Here is an 8013-nt window from a genome sequence, read left to right as displayed (position 1 = left end):
ACATTTGGGTGTTTTTATTCAGTTTGGAATGTCAGAATTAGAAAAACAGGCTCACAACCATAAAAATGTCACTCATGTTGCTGCCTGGCAGCTTTACTCATTTACTTGATCTCATTGCTTTTTGGCAATAGACTTCTCATGCTACAGCTTTCCTTTTTCCTTCTGGGACTTTCATGGCAGACCAGTATTTTCCCCTGGCATTGACATTTTACTACCAATCCATTATCCATTGCCTTCCTGGCACGTGCAGACTTCAGAAAAACCTTGTCTGGGATTTGGCACTCTACCCAGTGACTGATAAATGCTATAAACTTTATTTCTTCTCTTGTGGTGCAAATTGGAAAAATATGGCATGCAGTTATGCAAGCATGACACTGTCCTCAGCAAAAGCTGCTTTTCAACACAAAATCCTCCAGACAGAACTGAAATAATTTAGTGTCTCTAAAAGCACCACTAAAAGAAAGGGGGGGAGGGAAGAAAAAGTGGCAGTTTTCCTGGAGATGTTTGATTTTCTGAGCACACCAAAAAAGCTTATATTTTGAAAATAAAACTTCTCATTATAAAAACTTTGAAACTCTGCCTTTAAATCAGTAATGTGGCATCCATTTCTGAGCGGACTGAACTTCAAAACCAAAGAGGTTCCTTTGAAGACACAAACCTTGCTGCAACTTTGTCATGAGTACAAAAAAGTAAAAGAAACAAAGGTTAAAAGATAAAAGAAAAGGAAATCTGGACTACAATAGAACTATTGCTGTCATCATCTGACTAGATATGAGATGTGCTCATTGTAGAACATATTTTATTCCCACTAGTTTGTACATTAGAATGTTCTGGATACCAACAAACAAGTATATTTATGCATGAATAACAGTAGAGAGAAAATGAAATTCATTGCAATAAGACCTCTAGTTAAAGAAAAAAAAGTCCTAATGAATAGGCTGAAAAATCTCCCTGATGTTAATGAAAAGTGTGAAAATGTTACTGTTTAAGCATTTTGAAAACTGCATCTTGCATTTTAAGTGCTCTTTTCCTGTAATACATGTAATACATTCCTTACCAATTACCATATTCTATTGCTTTATGAAGTTATACTGGAGAAAATAGCATGGAATAGTTCAAAGTTAGCCACCTAATATGATTAAAACAGTTACCAGTAAACTAACAGCAGTGCATCTGTGAAGAAGGCAGTGAAAAAGTCTCTCTAACTTAAAAATTGTTTTCATGTTAGGAGGTTTGAAGCACAGGTACTCTGGAGAGCAAATAATTTGGTACCCGGTGATCCAAAATTGGTGCACTTGTCTAAAAGAGTATTTGGTCTCTATGTCATCAAAAATTTGAAATTCTCAAATTCTGATGTTGCTGGTGTGAATCACCCCAACAGATTTTGTAATCATCTGTTTTTTGGAGTCCCTAGGATGTTCTGAAAGCATATTCTCTAATGAGACTTCCATAAAAAGGCTTGGGATGAAACCAGATTTAGGAGAGGCTTTGCTTCTTATTTTACACAAAAATTCAGCAGTTTAGTGCTCACCCAACATGTTCTGTTGCCCCTCTGCCCAAACAAAAACAGTCACTGAATGATGGCAGGAGACAGACAAGTACAGACAGAAACACCCACACCATCAAATATGAGAAAGTGGTTCTTTAGTTTCATAACCATGATGCTTAATGTCAAGGAAAAGAGAAGTTTAGGTGACTCCTGAAATTATTCCTACAAATTCCAGCAATTCGAATCTGAGAGACTGGGAAATAATGCTCCCAGACTTCCCACTTTACCTGACATTTCTTAAGACATGACAGAAATAATTTCAAGCCCCTCTAAGCCATTCTAAGTCAAACAGAAGGCAATAGAAACAACCTCACTTTCATTCTAGTAAATATCTCCATTGCTGAATTTCTGTGAAAAAAAAAAATAAAATCTGTTCACCTAAGTGTATAGCTCCAAAGCTCTATAATAGATTTGCATTTCCTTCAAAATCAACAGCTACATGCCAAGCAACCAGGGTGCAGAAATCTCTTCAGACTTCCAGGTTAGCTACTAGACTATATCCTTTCAACTGACTGGTTGATACAAATATCATTCTGAGGCACTTATCGTTACTTAATCTGGGATGCTATTTTTTTTTGTTTAATAACAAAAACATACACAAAGAAATATTTTTATAAACATCTTGTGTCCTAAGATAAAATGGTACGCGGGCAAGACTTTGGAAAGATTCTTAGAGAGATGATGCTCCATTCTGAAGTATTCTGCTTCACTCCTGAACAGTGATACACTCAGTTTGTATCTCTGACATTCTCAGCGGGGAATCTTTCCTCTCTCTGAGCATGGATATGCATCAATGCCCTGATCATCAGCAGAGCTCTAACTGCTCTAGAATGCTGTAGCATGGCACATGCTCTGTGATTTGGAACATGCTACCTCTCCTCCTAAAATGTAGGCTTATGCTCATCTGATTAAATACTAACTCATTAGATGTTTAACTTTCTGCTAAGTTATGTGAGTTCTTTGGTCACTGGATATCTCATGCTCTATGGCAGTTATAGCGGCAGAGTATGAGTAAATCACCCAAGTAGCCGCCAAATGTTCTGGCATAAGAGATAGGAATTTCTAAGTAAATCTAAAGATAGTCACTCCATTAAAAAACAAGAAGAAATCAGAAATGGGTTATCCTAATACTGCAAGCTTAGACTCTCTGGCACCACACATTCAGATGCTCTCACTGCTTCAGCCACTCCAAACACTCATCGGGGGAATAAATTCAATGTTGTGAATGCAATTGTGATTAATCTTGCCGAATGACAGTATTTAAAAAAATGTAAAAAAATAAATATACTTTGTAAATTTTGCATGATTATTAACTGTCCAATGACAACTTTTTAAACAATAACGGTTTGTTTGCTACTGTCTAGAATCTTTATCATTATATTGCCACCTTATCTCATTCCCAGAAGTGTCTACTTTTGAAAAGTGTCTTATTTCTATGAAGTGAAGTATTCCGGATGAAACTGCAATTGAAAATAAAATACTGTCATTGTTACAAAACGTACCAGTCTGAACAAGATTTTTACATGGAAATTTACAGGGAACATTGCAAAAGTGAGAAAATCAGAAATAACTGAAAATGAGAATATCAAGAAAGAAGCCCCACATATGTAAGGAAGAAGAAGAGAAAATCACAAGTAATATCAGACATGGAGGTGAATAGATTAGATTTTTGTCACAAGAGGTTCTCACTGTCTAAGATCTATCCACAGTTACAATTCTCAAAATTCAATTTATTCCCTTTAATCACAAGATTAATTGTATGGCCATGGTAAACCAAAATTAGAGTTTTGTTTTTCCTTCCATCCGAAACAAGTTGCAGGTCTAACCCTTTCAATCTTTCTTTTGCATATTAGCATCTATACAGCTTGGGACAAAACTGCGGAAGACTCCAAACTCATTATTCAAAATAGGACATCAAAGTGGACCAGGAAATGTAAGCTGGTAATAGAGGGACTCACTAAGGAAAGAAGACAAATATACTGAAACTACTCTTCTGTTCCAAGAGCAGCATGTCACATTCATGATGTCAGCAGAAGAGCTGCATGCAGAATTTAGAAGGACAGCAGAAAGCAAAATATTTGTTGAAGCAGTCTTCCCCTCCATAATTGTAAAGTGATATAAATTTAACAATTTATTCTTCTGGTTATAAAGCCAGCCAGATTGCAGGTCACATACCTTCCCATATTAGATATGTCAACTATATCCTGGAAAATGCCATAGTCAAGAATTAACTGATTTATTTAAATTCTTGTTCCATGACTTGTGTCTTTATTGACGCTTTTGACTGATAAATAAGCACACCATTAGTGTACAAAAAAAGTGTATGTTTTTATTTTTTCCAGGGTCAATGTCTGTTAAGCTGGCCTGTCCTAAGTTTGCTGATTAGACTCAAATATCTGCAAATCAAATCTTCATCTTCACATTGTAGAAACAAAAGCAAGTGTCATTTTTTTTTAAATGTGGTATGCCATAATAAGCCAGAGTTACTCTCCAGAAGAGAATAACTCTTGTCAAATACTTAATAGGTGCCTCACTGATGACTCAGTGGTCTTCCAGATGCAGTGCAGCATGAAGACTTTCTTGGTGTGCATTTGGGATGGCCATGTGTTGTGATTCAACCAAGGTGGCTCACCTGTGGTTTTGCCAATTGTTAGCAATGTAAGGTCATCCTAAATGAGTGTTAATAAAACCTTATAACACCCCACATTCACATGAATTCTCTATACAACACACAGGATATTGGAGAATTAATTTCTCAATGTTTTAGTAATTTTTGGAAGAAATGATGCAGTTGTCTGTGTCAGCTGAGATCTATCTTATAGAAAACAGGAGTAGGAGAGGTGGTTAAATGATTGTGTTATACATGTTTTACCTCTCTAGTGTTGGGACCGGTGGGTACAACCCTTGTGCCAGGTATAATTCTGCCAAACCAGACCTGTTTTCATGCCAGTGGACAGGAAATTGCTCTCAAAGGAACTTTTATAGTATTCTGTTTGCATAATGGGATCTCATAAACATCAAGGAATACATTTCAACCTGAATAAACATGGTGAAATCTCGTCTCCATTGAGATTGTTGCCACAGATATCAGAGGAGGCAGAATTTGAAAATGCTGTGTTTAAGACTGCTTTGCTTCAGAGGCTGTGATGCCTGTCCAGAGATTGTGAAAGTATAGCAGGAATGCCAGGTCAAAAAATAACACTCCTTTTAGTGTGATGAGGGATCTTTTTGATTCAAAGAGGTATGTCATTCTGAGAGCTATTATTCACTGCCTGCAGGTAACCCTGCTCAGGTAAATGGCAGCCAACTTCCTCAGGACTCTGGAATGCATCTCGTTGGATCCCATAGACTTATGTACATTCAGGTTTCCCAGGTGGTCATGAACCTGATCTTTTCTTACAGTGGGAGAGACATTGCTCCCCCATCCTGCCATCCATCCACTTGGAAGGTGCGGGGAGAGAAGTTGCCATCAAAGACTCAGTTGACAAAGTTGTTGAGTATCTCAGCCTTCTCCATTTTTACCAGTTTGCCAGTAAAATTTATCAGGAAGGCACTCCTTCATTGACATTCTTCTTATGGTTTACATACCTGCAGAAGCCCTTCCTGCTGCTCTTTGCCAAGTACAGAACCATACATGAACTCTGTGCCCTTCCCAGGTCACCTGTCCTCTGCTTGTGCATTTGCTTCTTTCCCTTCTGTCTGACCAGCAGTTCCCAACTCATCCATTCCAGTCTCTTGCCTTGCTTGCCTGATTTCTTGGTCCTGGGAATTGCAAGTTCTTGCACTTTATGGAAGACATCCTTAAATATCTGCCAGTTCCATTTCACTCCCTTGTCCCTGACGACAATCTCTCAGGGGATCCAACTGACTATCTCCTTGAGCCAAAAGTTTACTCTCCTGGAGTTCAGGCGCCCAGCTCTAATCCTTACCTGACTCATATCCTTTAGGAGTGAAAACTCCACCAGCTCCACAAGGCTGCCTTCAATCTTGAAGTCTCTGATTTGCTCCCTTATGCTGGTGACCATTGGATCCAGCATTGCATCCCCTCTGGTAGAAGTCTCTTGGATTGCATGGAATTATTTTTCAATAATTTTTCTTCTGCCTTAGAGATCTGTAAAAGATTAAATAAATGGAAGAATTCGAGAAAGGACATTTAAAGGCCAGATACAAGGTCTGAAATGTTGGGAAATATATTTTTGTTCTGCAGCATGAATATTACTATAAGTTAATACAAAAATACATGCCAAATTTTGCTTTAATTCAACTCAATGTAAATCAGGAATATTTAAAAGTATTAGTACACTTTTTAATTTATACATATTCAACCATAAAGAAAAAAACAACCCATATATTTAACATATGTTTTCATATAATTGTGGAAAAAATATTCAAATGTCTCTTTGCCATATTCATTTATTAGGAATATGCTTTACAATTAGACATAGACATTGTATTTTAAATCTTTCATGAAGAAACTACACTCATCAGTTATCATAGATATATAGGATATTACTGGCAGCAGGGGTATGTCCTAAGAGCCCTTGCTAAAGAATAAAATTTACACACTTCCATGGGCCACACTCAATGATATGTCACTTAAACGTTAAAAACAATCAGCAAGACATAACTAAAAGCAATTATTTAACTTAATTATTTAGCCTGGAGAGAGAAAACTTACATTTGTTTTCTTTAGCAGGATAATTTTTAAAAGTTGAGCATGGGTTGACAAAGACTTTCAGCAGTAAAACAATAAAGTATACTCTGGAAGAACAGCCAAGATGAACAAGAGAAATGGCAATTCATTTCTATTCTTTTATGAGAGACATTAAGGTCTTGCACGCACGCTTCCTTAAAACAACTGATCCTTAAAACCACTCATATAGTCCCACACCAGCAATACTGAATCATTCAAATAATGCACTGATCTATCAGAAGATTCAATCGACCATGTGATCTGAAACCTTGATTTAGTTGATGAAACTAACAGGGGGAAGGAGGGGATGCACATATCAGTGCCATGCAACAGCCTAGGGAAAGAACAGCTTTTCTGAGTCACAGAAAATGTGAACCTAGTCCTGTATCTTCAGCCCCCAACTAAGGGAGGAGTGAGTATGTAGAAACACTTTATTGGCACATCTGTCCAGTTCCTCAATAATTTCTCTAAGCCAGAAGACTACTTCATTACAGAATAATCTTGCAGAGATTTTTTTAGACTTCAGTCTAAATTGTCAGTTGTGGCATTCACATTCTCTGAGAAATCCCTTTGCCCAGGATTCTTCTTCTGGGAAGCTGAGAAGCCTCAGAGAAAAGGAAAACAATTCTTATCTCATTTGCTTCTCCTGTATTTTGCTCGTCTGGAATGTGTTTTGAGATTGTTTCATTAGATTCTGGTTTGAGTGGTTTCCACTCATTGGCCAATTAGTGCCAAGCTGTGTTGAGACTCTGGAAAGAGTCACAAGTTTTCATTATTATCTTTTTAGCATTGAGTAAGTATCTTTTCTGTATTTTTTGGTATAGTATAGTATAATATTCTTTAATATAATATAATATCATCAGGTAATAAATTAGCTTTCTGAGAACATGAAGTCAGATTCATCATTCCTCCCTGCCATGAGGGTCCCTGCAAATACAATAGTCAATCATACTGCTGGTGCACATATTTTGGTTTATTTTCAGTTAATTTTTCAATATTTATTTTCAAATTATTTCCACAGTTATAAAAACCATGACATTAACTGGAAATCTGATTAAGAAGAGGATACCAGCATGCCATGATCTGGTTGAAGGATCTGGGATTACTAAAATAACAGCATTAAAACATGAATACAGGTATTATGGGTGTATACAAAGTGGAGCCCAAATGTCCTAGATTATTTTAGGTTCAGTAAACTTGCAAAAGATCACATACTTACCTGAACATTGATTTAGAGTTTGAGCTTACTCTTCAGTTCCACTCCCATCACTTTCATGGAAGTTCATTTTTATTTCCCTAAATTGATTAATAAATCCCCTAGTTTTGTGTTAGAAGGAGAAAATAATGTAGTATTACATTATTAGTCATGTTATTGTTATTTTTCCAAGGCAGAAGTAAGAAGTGGCAAAGGTTAATGCCCCATTATGCTGGGCATAGTGAAAAAACATGCACAGCCCCTAAGCTTACAGGCTTCGCTATTGTAATGGAATACTATTCAAGTGACAGAAAAAAGGCAGAAAATACTTACAAGAACATGAGTCACAACAAAGATCTGCCTAGTTCATATTTTGCTCCTGACAGTGGTCAAATGTGGAGGTCCAGGAAGAGCAGAAGAACAGAGCAAGTATACACAATACTTCCCCTGAGTTTTCTTCCAGCCGTAAATCATGGATGTCACAGTTCCTGTGTTTGTAAATACTCTGATTACTGTACAAAGAGAAAAAAGATAAATTCAAAATCCCAATGCTTTCAAATCCCCAAGCTAAAATTT

This window comes from Passer montanus, unplaced genomic scaffold, assembly GCF_014805655.1.
Source record: "Passer montanus isolate IOZ18808 unplaced genomic scaffold, ASM1480565v1 scaffold14, whole genome shotgun sequence".
Classification (NCBI taxonomy): Eukaryota; Metazoa; Chordata; class Aves; order Passeriformes; family Passeridae; genus Passer; species Passer montanus.
Note: the sequence above shows the minus strand (reverse complement) of the source record.